The sequence below is a fragment of the Phyllobates terribilis genome, unplaced genomic scaffold (assembly GCF_046119375.1).
Source record: "Phyllobates terribilis strain yellow unplaced genomic scaffold, ASM4611937v1 Scaffold_170__1_contigs__length_4071412, whole genome shotgun sequence".
Taxonomy (NCBI): domain Eukaryota; kingdom Metazoa; phylum Chordata; class Amphibia; order Anura; family Dendrobatidae; genus Phyllobates; species Phyllobates terribilis.
In genome coordinates, this window is record NW_027362930.1 from 925,960 (window position 1) to 942,558 (window position 16,599).

At 44.1% G+C, this 16,599-nt stretch overlaps 9 non-coding genes across 9 annotated transcripts; all 9 read right to left on the reverse strand.

The window, feature by feature from the left end:
• Positions 1–302: 302 nt before the first annotated feature.
• Positions 303–493, reverse strand: LOC141212076 (U2 spliceosomal RNA). The gene has a single exon (XR_012281894.1). It is a non-coding gene; the product is annotated as a U2 spliceosomal RNA (small nuclear RNA).
• Positions 494–1,608: 1,115 nt separating this feature from the next.
• LOC141212077 (U2 spliceosomal RNA) lies at positions 1,609–1,799 on the reverse strand. Its single transcript, XR_012281895.1, has one exon. It is a non-coding gene; the product is annotated as a U2 spliceosomal RNA (small nuclear RNA).
• Positions 1,800–2,914: 1,115 nt separating this feature from the next.
• LOC141211792 (U2 spliceosomal RNA) lies at positions 2,915–3,108 on the reverse strand. The gene has a single exon (XR_012281709.1). It is a non-coding gene; the product is annotated as a U2 spliceosomal RNA (small nuclear RNA).
• Positions 3,109–9,300: 6,192 nt separating this feature from the next.
• Positions 9,301–9,491, reverse strand: LOC141212078 (U2 spliceosomal RNA). The gene has a single exon (XR_012281896.1). It is a non-coding gene; the product is annotated as a U2 spliceosomal RNA (small nuclear RNA).
• A 1,118-nt stretch (positions 9,492–10,609) lies between these two features.
• Positions 10,610–10,800, reverse strand: LOC141212079 (U2 spliceosomal RNA). Its single transcript, XR_012281897.1, has one exon. It is a non-coding gene; the product is annotated as a U2 spliceosomal RNA (small nuclear RNA).
• Positions 10,801–11,918: 1,118 nt separating this feature from the next.
• On the reverse strand, positions 11,919–12,109 carry LOC141212080 (U2 spliceosomal RNA). The gene has a single exon (XR_012281898.1). It is a non-coding gene; the product is annotated as a U2 spliceosomal RNA (small nuclear RNA).
• Positions 12,110–13,224: 1,115 nt separating this feature from the next.
• Positions 13,225–13,415, reverse strand: LOC141212081 (U2 spliceosomal RNA). Its single transcript, XR_012281899.1, has one exon. It is a non-coding gene; the product is annotated as a U2 spliceosomal RNA (small nuclear RNA).
• A 1,115-nt stretch (positions 13,416–14,530) lies between these two features.
• Positions 14,531–14,721, reverse strand: LOC141212082 (U2 spliceosomal RNA). The gene has a single exon (XR_012281900.1). It is a non-coding gene; the product is annotated as a U2 spliceosomal RNA (small nuclear RNA).
• Positions 14,722–15,836: 1,115 nt separating this feature from the next.
• Positions 15,837–16,027, reverse strand: LOC141212083 (U2 spliceosomal RNA). The gene has a single exon (XR_012281901.1). It is a non-coding gene; the product is annotated as a U2 spliceosomal RNA (small nuclear RNA).
• Positions 16,028–16,599: the final 572 nt, after the last annotated feature.

The following is a 16,599-nucleotide window of genomic DNA, read 5'->3' on the forward strand; positions in this document are numbered from 1 at the left end:
CCTGTAGTTATTTAGGTGAAAGCTCCAAAATGCTTGCCTAATATGTCTGTTTATCCAAAAGGAAGTAAAAAGGGAGAGCTAGAAAGATAGCATTGCATCACATTGCATGGCAATGCAATGCACAGTTGCTGAAGTTGAACCAAAATGAGCTTGTAATCTGGCTTCTGCAACTTTGAACATGAAAAATCCAATGAGGAGAAGAAAAGCAAAGCCAAAGAGTCCATCCCAAAATCCGACAAACAAGCAAAATGAACAAAAAACATTGAATTCAATTCTTTCTGATTTTAGAAACTGCATTAAAGAAGGGGTGCACCGGTCCTGGAGATACTGCAATACCAGGTCAATGCGTGGAGTGGACAGAGCAAGCTCTTTTTCCATCTCCCTGTTCTAAAAATCCATTTAATATATGGTCCCCAGATAGGGGACGTATCAGATATTAAACTGATAAGAACAGATACTACACTTGATCTTAGCCAAAAGGCCGAGAAGCGATAACCAGAATTGGTTTCAAACTACGGAGCCACCCAAGGATCCTGAAAAGTCCATTTGTGGAGATGAGCTCCTGGACTCCCGTTAAGAAGACATGTTGTCAACCTCTAGATCCCTTACATGCCTGCACTTTTCGGCTTGCTGCTGCTGCAATCCACGCGTTTTAGATCTGCATAACTCCACCTCTTTAAACACAGCACCTTCACCCCCTGCTGTTCCCACCCGCCTCAACACCGTTGGAAGGGAGGAGAACCAATTAAGGCGGGGGGTGGGGTGGAACGATCAGCTGTCTACCCTTAGCAGGAGGGCTCCTGATTACATACCTCTCCTGCTGCTGCTGCTGCTGGCTGTCCAGCAGCAGACTGAAGGTGGCTGCTGCTGTGCACAGTTATATAAAGGCTCAGAGCCTATTATGACACGCGCAGCCAGCGTTCCATTGCCACATTCCATCTACTGCAGGCAGGATACCTGGCTGGCTGAATGTCGCTGAGAAGCTCACAGAGACCGCCATAAGCAACAGTTTAACAGAATGCCACAGACTAATCAACCAAACTTTTTGGGTTGGGTTCTCTTTTATAGTCTGCAGGCATTAAATGAAAGAAGTCAGTGTTCCAGCAGAGGGAGACAACGTTTCAGAAAAGGCATTGTAGCAAACCAAAAAAGAAATTTTAAGCGCAGCAGAGTAAGCAGCGCACATACCTGTTAGCTCAGGTGAGTTTAAAAGGCTGCTGTTGATAACAAGGGCATTTGCTAAATAGATGGTGTGTGTGCAACAATATACTGAAAGGTCAATTATATTGTGCAGCTTATCTCACCACCTGTAGTTATTTAGGTGAAAGCTCCAAAATGCTTGCCTAATATGTCTGTTTATCCAAAAGGAAGTAAAAAGGGAGAGCTAGAAAGATAGCATTGCATCACATTACATGGCAATGCAATGCACAGTTGCTGAAGTTGAACCAAAATGAGCTTGTAATCTGGCTTCTGCAACTTTGAACATGAAAAATCCAATGAGGAGAAGAAAAGCAAAGCCAAAGAGTCCATCCCAAAATCCGACAAACAAGCAAAATGAACAAAAAACATTGAATTCAATTCTTTCTGATTTTAGAAACTGCATTAAAGAAGGGGTGCACCGGTCCTGGAGATACTGCAATACCAGGTCAATGCGTGGAGTGGACAGAGCAAGCTCTTTTTCCATCTCCCTGTTCTAAAAATCCATTTAATATATGGTCCCCAGATAGGGGACGTATCAGATATTAAACTGATAAGAACAGATACTACACTTGATCTTAGCCAAAAGGCCGAGAAGCGATAACCAGAATTGGTTTCAAACTACGGAGCCACCCAAGGATCCTGAAAAGTCCATTTGTGGAGATGAGCTCCTGGACTCCCGTTAAGAAGACATGTTGTCAACCTCTAGATCCCTTACATGCCTGCACTTTTCGGCTTGCTGCTGCTGCAATCCACGCGTTTTAGATCTGCATAACTCCACCTCTTTAAACACAGCACCTTCACCCCCTGCTGTTCCCACCCGCCTCAACACCGTTGGAAGGGAGGAGAACCAATTAAGGCGGGGGGTGGGGTGGAACGAGCAGCTGTCTACCCTTAGCAGGAGGGCTCCTGATTACATACCTCTCCTGCTGCTGCTGCTGCTGGCTGTCCAGCAGCAGACTGAAGGTGGCTGCTGCTGTGCACAGGTATATAAAGGCTCAGAGCCTATTATGACACGCGCAGCCAGCGTTCCATTGCCACATTCCATCTACTGCAGGCAGGATACCTGGCTGGCTGAATGTCGCTGAGAAGCTCACAAAGACCGCCATAAGCAACAGTTTAACAGAATGCCACAGACTAATCAACCAAACTTTTTGGGTTGGGTTCTCTTTTATAGTCTGCAGGCATTAAATGAAAGAAGTCAGTGTTCCAGCAGAGGGAGACAACGTTTCAGAAAAGGCATTGTAGCAAACCAAAAAAGAAATTTTAAGCGCAGCAGAGTAACCAGCGCACATACCTGTTAGCTCAGGTGAGTTTAAAAGGCTGCTGTTGATAACAAGGGCATTTGCTAAATAGATGGTGTGTGTGCAACAATATACTGAAAGGTCAATTATATTGTGCAGCTTATCTCACCACCTGTAGTTATTTAGGTGAAAGCTCCAAAATGCTTGCCTAATATGTCTGTTTATCCAAAAGGAAGTAAAAAGGGAGAGCTAGAAAGATAGCATTGCATCACATTACATGGCAATGCAATGCACAGTTGCTGAAGTTGAACCAAAATGAGCTTGTAATCTGGCTTCTGCAACTTTGAACATGAAAAATCCAATGAGGAGAAGAAAAGCAAAGCCAAAGAGTCCATCCCAAAATCCGACAAACAAGCAAAATGAACAAAAAACATTGAATTCAATTCTTTCTGATTTTAGAAACTGCATTAAAGAAGGGGTGCACCGGTCCTGGAGATACTGCAATACCAGGTCAATGTGTGGAGTGGACAGAGCAAGCTCTTTTTCCATCTCCCTGTTCTAAAAATCCATTTAATATATGGTCCCCAGATAGGGGACGTATCAGATATTAAACTGATAAGAACAGATTTTTTTTTTTTTTTTTTTTTTTTTTTTTACCAAATCAGATAGGCCGGAGCATAAGCTCAATCAAATCGACTTACAAAAGCCTTTCATTGACACTTAGCCTTTCATCACACTTGGTATATAAACAAAATTAAAACCGAACCTTATCATCAGGTACATTATACACTACTAATTAAACTTTACCAAAAACCTCCACTTTTTAAACTTCCAGATCCCTTCAGCATCTATAATACTTCCAAGTTCCTGATCCCAGAGGTATATTACATACATACGTGACAGAATCAATCTCAAACATTCATTAACTGACATTTTCTTCCTTTTAAAAACTAACAAATTCCTCCCATCCCACAAACTTTCAATTACACACACTACCAACAACCATAAAATCCTATCCTTAATTCTACTACATGCACCCATCCCAAACATAGCAAGTTTCCAATTAACATACTTTACACCCACCAATTCCTTACAAAGTCCCCCTATACCCTTCCATACATCATATGCAAAATCACAATCCCATACCATATGTCTAACATGCTCTCTCAAACCACATCCATCCCTCGGGCATACCTCAGATTTAACTAAATCCCTCTTCTTTTGCACATCCCTAACAGGCAAAATGTCATGCAATATCATCCAAGCGATATCTCTCTGTCTGTTAGTCACACCATCTATACTTAATTTTCTCCACATCTCGGTTACTTCCTCCCCTCTCAACCCATTGATATTACATACCACCTCACGCTCACGCACCATCCTAATGACTTTCTTCTTTTGCCTAAAATCACTCATGTTAACGGACAACAAATCATACTTCCTTACAAATTTCTCAACACAACCATACCATACAGGACACCTAAAAGCAACAGGCACTCTAGCATCCCTTTTGGCCCACTTTAAGCCATAAAGCATCCATCCAGCCGAATACTTCATCATATAAGCACACTTATTACTTTTCCCTAGAACCACCACCACCATTTTCACGTAACTAATCCCTAAAAAGAAATCAATATTTTGAAAATCCAAACCACCATTTACACATAACTTATAGACATATTCCCGTTTTAATTTCTCCATGCGACTTCCCCAAAGAAAATTAAAGATGAATTTCTCAGTTTTCCTAATTTTCTTAAAAGCAGCAGGATATACATTCGCAACAAACAACAAAATAGGCAAAATAACCGCCTTAATAATCAGAACTTTCCCAGTCAGAGTTAATTCTCTCATTCGCCAAAAATTCAACTTGCGCACCACTCTCACCCCACAATCTTCCCAACTCTCATTTCCTTTCAAATCATCATTAAACTTAATGCCAAGCACCTTTATTGCACCATCCTCACACCTCACACCATCCATCCGTACATTCCTCTCACCAAAACATTTAAAGGAACTCTTAGTCCAATTGACCTTAAAAGCTGAGACACTACAAAACAAACTTAATATCAACCTTGCCCTACTCATCGCAGCCATATTCCCACTCACAATCACTACATCATCCATGTAACCTAGAATTCTCACATCCTTTCCATTACTCCCAGGAATCATCACACCTCTCATAACCTTATCCTTCCTAACCATACACATCAACACTTCAATCACACTAATAAACAAAAAAGGGGACATAGGGCACCCCTGACGCACTCCTGATTTAATTCTCACTTTCTCACTCAACCACCCATTCACCAAAAATTCACTTGAAACATTACAATACAAACTCCTAACACAGTTTACAAAATTCCTGGAATAACCCATCTTAGACAAAACCTTAAACATAAAGCTATGTGACACACGGTCAAAAGCTTTTTCAAAATCAACCGAAAACAACAAACATTTCTGCTTACGACTCATACAATCCCCAATCACATCACGCAACAACACCAAATTTTCAGTCATACTTCTCCCAGGCACTGCACACACTTGATCTTCATCCACCACACCGCCAATCACTTCCCGCATCCGGCTAGCCAACAATTTACTAAACACCTTATAGTCTGCATTCAAAAGGGTGATTGGCCTCCAATTCCCCAAATCCTTTTTATCACCTTTCTTATGAACCAAAACCACCACCCCATCTCTCATAGATTCACTCAACATATTCTCCGTGAACATATACTGGCACACCTCCAATAAGTCATTTCCCATCGTGTCCCATTCCTTAACATATAACTCCACGGGCAGTCCATCCTTCCCAGGTGTTTTATTCTTACTCGCAGACATCACCACTTTTTTAACTTCATCCAACACAATTACATCATCCAATATTTCACGTTCATCCTCACCCAAACAACCTTCTAAACACCCCAAAGCATCAGTCAACATCCTATCATCAACCCATTTTTCCCCATACAACTCCTTATAAAACAACACCACCTCCTGCATCACATCCTTCCCACTCACACACACCCCATCACCATTCACCACCTCATCCATATCTACTTTCTTCCCAAAAACTTTTTTGAAAAAAAACCTTGTGCATTTCTCATTTTTCTCCAAATGTTCAATCTTAGAACGGTAAATAATTTCTTTCCCTTTACCCTCAATATATTTCTTAATCTCTTCTTTCACTTGACACATCAAAACATCCACATCCACTCCAATCATCCTTAACTTCCTCAGCCACTCCAGTCTAGAGCTTAAATCATTAAATTTTGCTCTATTCATTGCTGCTTTCCTCCTGCCCCTTTTTCTAAAGAAAAAACCAATCTCACTCTTCATCCAGTCCCACCACTCAAGCACATTCCTGAAATCACTTTTTTTATCCCTCCACCTAACATACATTCGCCTAAAATCACGCATGATCCTATTATCTTCCAGCAAACGCACATTATGTTTCCACACGCCACCACCATATACAAAGGAAATCTTACCTTCTAGACGTGCCCTCAAACACACATGGTCAGAGAAGGGAACATCTTCCTGCTGGAAATTCCTACAAATAACATTTTGTGAAGAAAAGAAGATACGGTCTATTCTAGACTCTATGCCTCCCCTGTCGGCCTTATAGGTCGCAGGAGGTGGATTACCTAAAAAAACTTCCGCAGCATCCTGTAAGGAAAAATCCGCCACAAGACTCTTGAGTCTTTTACCTGTAACATCCATCTTATCCCCCTCCGTCACACAATTGAAATCTCCAACAAAAATTATTGGCATTTTGCCAGATAAAAAAAAACATAATTTCTCAAAAATTTCCAGCCTCTCCCCTTTATCTATTGGTGCATACATATTTACCACCCTAACCCTCCACCCCCTACAATTTAACTCACATATTACACACCTCCCCGCCTCCACCACCATGTAACTTTCTATCTTAACACTATAACCCTTCACCAAAACACCTACCCCACAATTTTTATTACATACAGAACCAGACCACACACTTTGACCTAAAGGCCATGCATTTTCACTTAAGGGATCGGAGATCCCACACTCCTGGACACAGTATACGTCCGCATCCAAGTTGCTCAAGTAGTCCAAAATTGCCACTCTTCTCGACTCAGATTTAATCAGCCTAACATTTAGCGACAAGATGCTGAGAGCAACTTGGGCACCCATCTATTAATTTGATGTGGCAGGTCACGACAACATGCCCACCTGTACATCATCCTAACCCTTCTGGGGGTAGGACGCTGGACGTGCAGATATCGTAGTTTGTGCCTTCCCCCAAAAAAGACACATCTTGGGGATCGGATGCAGTAGGGTACACCCGCGCTGGACTCACACTGCAGTCACTTAAAGGGGAAAAGGATGGTTCAGTTTTCTTCTTTTTCTTCACTGAAGCGCCTCCATCTTCATCTGAACTATAATCCCGCCGCTGGGGGTCAAAGTCCCCCTGACCTCCCTCCTCCTCAAGGTCAGAAACGACATCGCTCCAGGCCACATGCGGTGTTCTGGTCAGATCAGACTCCTCTTCCCCCTGCAATGTAACCATCATGTCTGGAATTTCAGCCTCCAGATCCTCCACCGGGGCCACTTCCATGCCTATACGATCATCAGTTATCGTCTCAGACTCACTGACATCTGAAGCCACAGACGCGGCCCTCTGCACCGGTGGCTCAGGTGCCAGCTCCATATTTCCTCTTACATTCACACGAACCAGTTCTGGAAAAGCAACCCGAGCCTCCTCCTCATCCAGGAAAGCCAGAGTAGATATCGGAGCAGTCGGAGTTGGAGCAGTCGGAGTTGTAGCTGTGGGTGCAGGAGATTCATTTCTTCTCCTTCCCCTTCCCGCTGCCCCCGCATATGAACCAGGATGGAATATACAGTCTCTGAAGGCATGCCCCTTCTCTCCGCAGAGGTTACAGACTATTTCATTTTTGCAATTATTGGAAGAATGACCCACCTCATTGCACTTCCTGCAAATAATCTGTCTGATGTCGCATGCTTCCTGAGTATGGCCATACCTCCTACAATGACGACAAAACCTGGGCGCATTGGGGAAGAACAGGTAACCCCGCTCACTCCCAATGGAAAAATTTGATGGAGGATAATGTATACCCCCTGGTTCATCAGGACTTTCCCGGAACTTGACCATGAAACGATATTTACCGGTCCATAGTTCCTCCTCATTCATGACTTTTACTGCCACCTTGGTAATATAGCAGTGCCTATTTAGAAAGGCATAAATCAAAGCCAAGTCCACATGTGGGTTGTACATGAAAACAGTCAGAGGTACCTCTTTGGAGCAATACAAGATGACAAAAGTCAGCCCATCCAAATATTGATTGTCCAGATTCTTTTTCAAACAATCATAGAAATTGTTGCAAACAGCCATAGAAGTAAATACAAGATTATACTTGCTTTTGAATTGCTGGAGGCACAAGATTTCTTCCTTCTTCACTTCAAGGAGTCCAAACAAAATCTCCTTCACCACGAAGCTGAGGGTAAAGATTCCTTCTTTGCCTTCTTCCACATCAATCTGGATTCCAAACTTCACTCGAGCCTCACCGGGCCCAGCGTATCGAATGCGTCCCATTATCGCTAGTCGTGTCTACTGGCCAACTCCTTATAGCAGCAAGTGGCTTAAGCCATAAAATGGCGATGCCACGGGGCCAAGAGTTAACGCACAGACAGCCAAATGACTAGACCCATTACAGATCTGAGCCAAAAGGCCGAGAAGCGATAACCAGAATTGGTTTCAAACTACGGAGCCACCCAAGGATCCTGAAAAGTCCATTTGTGGAGATGAGCTCCTGGACTCCCGTTAAGAAGACATGTTGTCAACCTCTAGATCCCTTACATGCCTGCACTTTTCGGCTTGCTGCTGCTGCAATCCACGCGTTTTAGATCTGCATAACTCCACCTCTTTAAACACAGCACCTTCACCCCCTGCTGTTCCCACCCGCCTCAACACCGTTGGAAGGGAGGAGAACCAATTAAGGCGGGGGGTGGGGTGGAACGAGCAGCTGTCTACCCTTAGCAGGAGGGCTCCTGATTACATACCTCTCCTGCTGCTGCTGCTGCTGGCTGTCCAGCAGCAGACTGAAGGTGGCTGCTGCTGTGCACAGGTATATAAAGGCTCAGAGCCTATTATGACACGCGCAGCCAGCGTTCCATTGCCACATTCCATCTACTGCAGGCAGGATACCTGGCTGGCTGAATGTCGCTGAGAAGCTCACAGAGACCGCCATAAGCAACAGTTTAACAGAATGCCACAGACTAATCAACCAAACTTTTTGGGTTGGGTTCTCTTTTATAGTCTGCAGGCATTAAATGAAAGAAGTCAGTGTTCCAGCAGAGGGAGACAACGTTTCAGAAAAGGCATTGTAGCAAACCAAAAAAGAAATTTTAAGCGCAGCAGAGTAACCAGCGCACATACCTGTTAGCTCAGGTGAGTTTAAAAGGCTGCTGTTGATAACAAGGGCATTTGCTAAATAGATGGTGTGTGTGCAACAATATACTGAAAGGTCAATTATATTGTGCAGCTTATCTCACCACCTGTAGTTATTTAGGTGAAAGCTCCAAAATGCTTGCCTAATATGTCTGTTTATCCAAAAGGAAGTAAAAAGGGAGAGCTAGAAAGATAGCATTGCATCACATTACATGGCAATGCAATGCACAGTTGCTGAAGTTGAACCAAAATGAGCTTGTAATCTGGCTTCTGCAACTTTGAACATGAAAAATCCAATGAGGAGAAGAAAAGCAAAGCCAAAGAGTCCATCCCAAAATCCGACAAACAAGCAAAATGAACAAAAAACATTGAATTCAATTCTTTCTGATTTTAGAAACTGCATTAAAGAAGGGGTGCACCGGTCCTGGAGATACTGCAATACCAGGTCAATGCGTGGAGTGGACAGAGCAAGCTCTTTTTCCATCTCCCTGTTCTAAAAATCCATTTAATATATGGTCCCCAGATAGGGGACGTATCAGATATTAAACTGATAAGAACAGATACTACACTTGATCTTAGCCAAAAGGCCGAGAAGCGATAACCAGAATTGGTTTCAAACTACGGAGCCACCCAAGGATCCTGAAAAGTCCATTTGTGGAGATGAGCTCCTGGACTCCCGTTAAGAAGACATGTTGTCAACCTCTAGATCCCTTACATGCCTGCACTTTTCGGCTTGCTGCTGCTGCAATCCACGCGTTTTAGATCTGCATAACTCCACCTCTTTAAACACAGCACCTTCACCCCCTGCTGTTCCCACCCGCCTCAACACCGTTGGAAGGGAGGAGAACCAATTAAGGCGGGGGGTGGGGTGGAACGAGCAGCTGTCTACCCTTAGCAGGAGGGCTCCTGATTACATACCTCTCCTGCTGCTGCTGCTGCTGCTGGCTGTCCAGCAGCAGACTGAAGGTGGCTGCTGCTGTGCACAGGTATATAAAGGCTCAGAGCCTATTATGACACGCGCAGCCAGCGTTCCATTGCCACATTCCATCTACTGCAGGCAGGATACCTGGCTGGCTGAATGTCGCTGAGAAGCTCACAGAGACCGCCATAAGCAACAGTTTAACAGAATGCCACAGACTAATCAACCAAACTTTTTGGGTTGGGTTCTCTTTTATAGTCTGCAGGCATTAAATGAAAGAAGTCAGTGTTCCAGCAGAGGGAGACAATGTTTCAGAAAAGGCATTGTAGCAAACCAAAAAAGAAATTTTAAGCGCAGCAGAGTAACCAGCGCACATACCTGTTAGCTCAGGTGAGTTTAAAAGGCTGCTGTTGATAACAAGGGCATTTGCTAAATAGATGGTGTGTGTGCAACAATATACTGAAAGGTCAATTATATTGTGCAGCTTATCTCACCACCTGTAGTTATTTAGGTGAAAGCTCCAAAATGCTTGCCTAATATGTCTGTTTATCCAAAAGGAAGTAAAAAGGGAGAGCTAGAAAGATAGCATTGCATCACATTACATGGCAATGCAATGCACAGTTGCTGAAGTTGAACCAAAATGAGCTTGTAATCTGGCTTCTGCAACTTTGAACATGAAAAATCCAATGAGGAGAAGAAAAGCAAAGCCAAAGAGTCCATCCCAAAATCCGACAAACAAGCAAAATGAACAAAAAACATTGAATTCAATTCTTTCTGATTTTAGAAACTGCATTAAAGAAGGGGTGCACCGGTCCTGGAGATACTGCAATACCAGGTCAATGCGTGGAGTGGACAGAGCAAGCTCTTTTTCCATCTCCCTGTTCTAAAAATCCATTTAATATATGGTCCCCAGATAGGGGACGTATCAGATATTAAACTGATAAGAACAGATACTACACTTGATCTTAGCCAAAAGGCCGAGAAGCGATAACCAGAATTGGTTTCAAACTACGGAGCCACCCAAGGATCCTGAAAAGTCCATTTGTGGAGATGAGCTCCTGGACTCCCGTTAAGAAGACATGTTGTCAACCTCTAGATCCCTTACATGCCTGCACTTTTCGGCTTGCTGCTGCTGCAATCCACGCGTTTTAGATCTGCATAACTCCACCTCTTTAAACACAGCACCTTCACCCCCTGCTGTTCCCACCCGCCTCAACACCGTTGGAAGGGAGGAGAACCAATTAAGGCGGGGGGTGGGGTGGAACGAGCAGCTGTCTACCCTTAGCAGGAGGGCTCCTGATTACATACCTCTCCTGCTGCTGCTGCTGCTGCTGGCTGTCCAGCAGCAGACTGAAGGTGGCTGCTGCTGTGCACAGGTATATAAAGGCTCAGAGCCTATTATGACACGCGCAGCCAGCGTTCCATTGCCACATTCCATCTACTGCAGGCAGGATACCTGGCTGGCTGAATGTCGCTGAGAAGCTCACAGAGACCGCCATAAGCAACAGTTTAACAGAATGCCACAGACTAATCAACCAAACTTTTTGGGTTGGGTTCTCTTTTATAGTCTGCAGGCATTAAATGAAAGAAGTCAGTGTTCCAGCAGAGGGAGACAACGTTTCAGAAAAGGCATTGTAGCAAACCAAAAAAGAAATTTTAAGCGCAGCAGAGTAACCAGCGCACATACCTGTTAGCTCAGGTGAGTTTAAAAGGCTGCTGTTGATAACAAGGGCATTTGCTAAATAGATGGTGTGTGTGCAACAATATACTGAAAGGTCAATTATATTGTGCAGCTTATCTCACCACCTGTAGTTATTTAGGTGAAAGCTCCAAAATGCTTGCCTAATATGTCTGTTTATCCAAAAGGAAGTAAAAAGGGAGAGCTAGAAAGATAGCATTGCATCACATTACATGGCAATGCAATGCACAGTTGCTGAAGTTGAACCAAAATGAGCTTGTAATCTGGCTTCTGCAACTTTGAACATGAAAAGTCCAATGAGGAGAAGAAAAGCAAAGCCAAAGAGTCCATCCCAAAATCCGACAAACAAGCAAAATGAACAAAAAACATTGAATTCAATTCTTTCTGATTTTAGAAACTGCATTAAAGAAGGGGTGCACCGGTCCTGGAGATACTGCAATACCAGGTCAATGCGTGGAGTGGACAGAGCAAGCTCTTTTTCCATCTCCCTGTTCTAAAAATCCATTTAATATATGGTCCCCAGATAGGGGACGTATCAGATATTAAACTGATAAGAACAGATACTACACTTGATCTTAGCCAAAAGGCCGAGAAGCGATAACCAGAATTGGTTTCAAACTACGGAGCCACCCAAGGATCCTGAAAAGTCCATTTGTGGAGATGAGCTCCTGGACTCCCGTTAAGAAGACATGTTGTCAACCTCTAGATCCCTTACATGCCTGCACTTTTCGGCTTGCTGCTGCTGCAATCCACGCATTTTAGATCTGCATAACTCCACCTCTTTAAACACAGCACCTTCACCCCCTGCTGTTCCCACCCGCCTCAACACCGTTGGAAGGGAGGAGAACCAATTAAGGCGGGGGGTGGGGTGGAACGAGCAGCTGTCTACCCTTAGCAGGAGGGCTCCTGATTACATACCTCTCCTGCTGCTGCTGCTGCTGGCTGTCCAGCAGCAGACTGAAGGTGGCTGCTGCTGTGCACAGGTATATAAAGGCTCAGAGCCTATTATGACACGCGCAGCCAGCGTTCCATTGCCACATTCCATCTACTGCAGGCAGGATACCTGGCTGGCTGAATGTCGCTGAGAAGCTCACAGAGACCGCCATAAGCAACAGTTTAACAGAATGCCACAGACTAATCAACCAAACTTTTTGGGTTGGGTTCTCTTTTATAGTCTGCAGGCATTAAATGAAAGAAGTCAGTGTTCCAGCAGAGGGAGACAACGTTTCAGAAAAGGCATTGTAGCAAACCAAAAAAGAAATTTTAAGCGCAGCAGAGTAACCAGCGCACATACCTGTTAGCTCAGGTGAGTTTAAAAGGCTGCTGTTGATAACAAGGGCATTTGCTAAATAGATGGTGTGTGTGCAACAATATACTGAAAGGTCAATTATATTGTGCAGCTTATCTCACCACCTGTAGTTATTTAGGTGAAAGCTCCAAAATGCTTGCCTAATATGTCTGTTTATCCAAAAGGAAGTAAAAAGGGAGAGCTAGAAAGATAGCATTGCATCACATTACATGGCAATGCAATGCACAGTTGCTGAAGTTGAACCAAAATGAGCTTGTAATCTGGCTTCTGCAACTTTGAACATGAAAAATCCAATGAGGAGAAGAAAAGCAAAGCCAAAGAGTCCATCCCAAAATCCGACAAACAAGCAAAATGAACAAAAAACATTGAATTCAATTCTTTCTGATTTTAGAAACTGCATTAAAGAAGGGGTGCACCGGTCCTGGAGATACTGCAATACCAGGTCAATGCGTGGAGTGGACAGAGCAAGCTCTTTTTCCATCTCCCTGTTCTAAAAATCCATTTAATATATGGTCCCCAGATAGGGGACGTATCAGATATTAAACTGATAAGAACAGATACTACACTTGATCTTAGCCAAAAGGCCGAGAAGCGATAACCAGAATTGGTTTCAAACTACGGAGCCACCCAAGGATCCTGAAAAGTCCATTTGTGGAGATGAGCTCCTGGACTCCCGTTAAGAAGACATGTTGTCAACCTCTAGATCCCTTACATGCCTGCACTTTTCGGCTTGCTGCTGCTGCAATCCACGCGTTTTAGATCTGCATAACTCCACCTCTTTAAACACAGCACCTTCACCCCCTGCTGTTCCCACCCGCCTCAACACCGTTGGAAGGGAGGAGAACCAATTAAGGCGGGGGGTGGGGTGGAACGAGCAGCTGTCTACCCTTAGCAGGAGGGCTCCTGATTACATACCTCTCCTGCTGCTGCTGCTGCTGGCTGTCCAGCAGCAGACTGAAGGTGGCTGCTGCTGTGCACAGGTATATAAAGGCTCAGAGCCTATTATGACACGCGCAGCCAGCGTTCCATTGCCACATTCCATCTACTGCAGGCAGGATACCTGGCTGGCTGAATGTCGCTGAGAAGCTCACAGAGACCGCCATAAGCAACAGTTTAACAGAATGCCACAGACTAATCAACCAAACTTTTTGGGTTGGGTTCTCTTTTATAGTCTGCAGGCATTAAATGAAAGAAGTCAGTGTTCCAGCAGAGGGAGACAATGTTTCAGAAAAGGCATTGTAGCAAACCAAAAAAGAAATTTTAAGCGCAGCAGAGTAACCAGCGCACATACCTGTTAGCTCAGGTGAGTTTAAAAGGCTGCTGTTGATAACAAGGGCATTTGCTAAATAGATGGTGTGTGTGCAACAATATACTGAAAGGTCAATTATATTGTGCAGCTTATCTCACCACCTGTAGTTATTTAGGTGAAAGCTCCAAAATGCTTGCCTAATATGTCTGTTTATCCAAAAGGAAGTAAAAAGGGAGAGCTAGAAAGATAGCATTGCATCACATTACATGGCAATGCAATGCACAGTTGCTGAAGTTGAACCAAAATGAGCTTGTAATCTGGCTTCTGCAACTTTGAACATGAAAAATCCAATGAGGAGAAGAAAAGCAAAGCCAAAGAGTCCATCCCAAAATCTGACAAACAAGCAAAATGAACAAAAAACATTGAATTCAATTCTTTCTGATTTTAGAAACTGCATTAAAGAAGGGGTGCACCGGTCCTGGAGATACTGCAATACCAGGTCAATGCGTGGAGTGGACAGAGCAAGCTCTTTTTCCATCTCCCTGTTCTAAAAATCCATTTAATATATGGTCCCCAGATAGGGGACGTATCAGATATTAAACTGATAAGAACAGATACTACACTTGATCTTAGCCAAAAGGCCGAGAAGCGATAACCAGAATTGGTTTCAAACTACGGAGCCACCCAAGGATCCTGAAAAGTCCATTTGTGGAGATGAGCTCCTGGACTCCCGTTAAGAAGACATGTTGTCAACCTCTAGATCCCTTACATGCCTGCACTTTTCGGCTTGCTGCTGCTGCAATCCACGCGTTTTAGATCTGCATAACTCCACCTCTTTAAACACAGCACCTTCACCCCCTGCTGTTCCCACCCGCCTCAACACCGTTGGAAGGGAGGAGAACCAATTAAGGCGGGGGGTGGGGTGGAACGAGCAGCTGTCTACCCTTAGCAGGAGGGCTCCTGATTACATACCTCTCCTGCTGCTGCTGCTGCTGGCTGTCCAGCAGCAGACTGAAGGTGGCTGCTGCTGTGCACAGGTATATAAAGGCTCAGAGCCTATTATGACATGCGCAGCCAGCGTTCCATTGCCACATTCCATCTACTGCAGGCAGGATACCTGGCTGGCTGAATGTCGCTGAGAAGCTCACAGAGACCGCCATAAGCAACAGTTTAACAGAATGCCACAGACTAATCAACCAAACTTTTTGGGTTGGGTTCTCTTTTATAGTCTGCAGGCATTAAATGAAAGAAGTCAGTGTTCCAGCAGAGGGAGACAACGTTTCAGAAAAGGCATTGTAGCAAACCAAAAAAGAAATTTTAAGCGCAGCAGAGTAACCAGCGCACATACCTGTTAGCTCAGGTGAGTTTAAAAGGCTGCTGTTGATAACAAGGGCATTTGCTAAATAGATGGTGTGTGTGCAACAATATACTGAAAGGTCAATTATATTGTGCAGCTTATCTCACCACCTGTAGTTATTTAGGTGAAAGCTCCAAAATGCTTGCCTAATATGTCTGTTTATCCAAAAGGAAGTAAAAAGGGAGAGCTAGAAAGATAGCATTGCATCACATTACATGGCAATGCAATGCACAGTTGCTGAAGTTGAACCAAAATGAGCTTGTAATCTGGCTTCTGCAACTTTGAACATGAAAAGTCCAATGAGGAGAAGAAAAGCAAAGCCAAAGAGTCCATCCCAAAATCCGACAAACAAGCAAAATGAACAAAAAACATTGAATTCAATTCTTTCTGATTTTAGAAACTGCATTAAAGAAGGGGTGCACCGGTCCTGGAGATACTGCAATACCAGGTCAATGCGTGGAGTGGACAGAGCAAGCTCTTTTTCCATCTCCCTGTTCTAAAAATCCATTTAATATATGGTCCCCAGATAGGGGACGTATCAGATATTAAACTGATAAGAACAGATACTACACTTGATCTTAGCCAAAAGGCCGAGAAGCGATAACCAGAATTGGTTTCAAACTACGGAGCCACCCAAGGATCCTGAAAAGTCCATTTGTGGAGATGAGCTCCTGGACTCCCGTTAAGAAGACATGTTGTCAACCTCTAGATCCCTTACATGCCTGCACTTTTCGGCTTGCTGCTGCTGCAATCCACGCATTTTAGATCTGCATAACTCCACCTCTTTAAACACAGCACCTTCACCCCCTGCTGTTCCCACCCGCCTCAACACCGTTGGAAGGGAGGAGAACCAATTAAGGCGGGGGGTGGGGTGGAACGAGCAGCTGTCTACCCTTAGCAGGAGGGCTCCTGATTACATACCTCTCCTGCTGCTGCTGCTGCTGGCTGTCCAGCAGCAGACTGAAGGTGGCTGCTGCTGTGCACAGGTATATAAAGGCTCAGAGCCTATTATGACACGCGCAGCCAGCGTTCCATTGCCACATTCCATCTACTGCAGGCAGGATACCTGGCTGGCTGAATGTCGCTGAGAAGCTCACAGAGACCGCCATAAGCAACAGTTTAACAGAATGCCACAGACTAATCAACCAAACTTTTTGGGTTGGGTTCTCTTTTA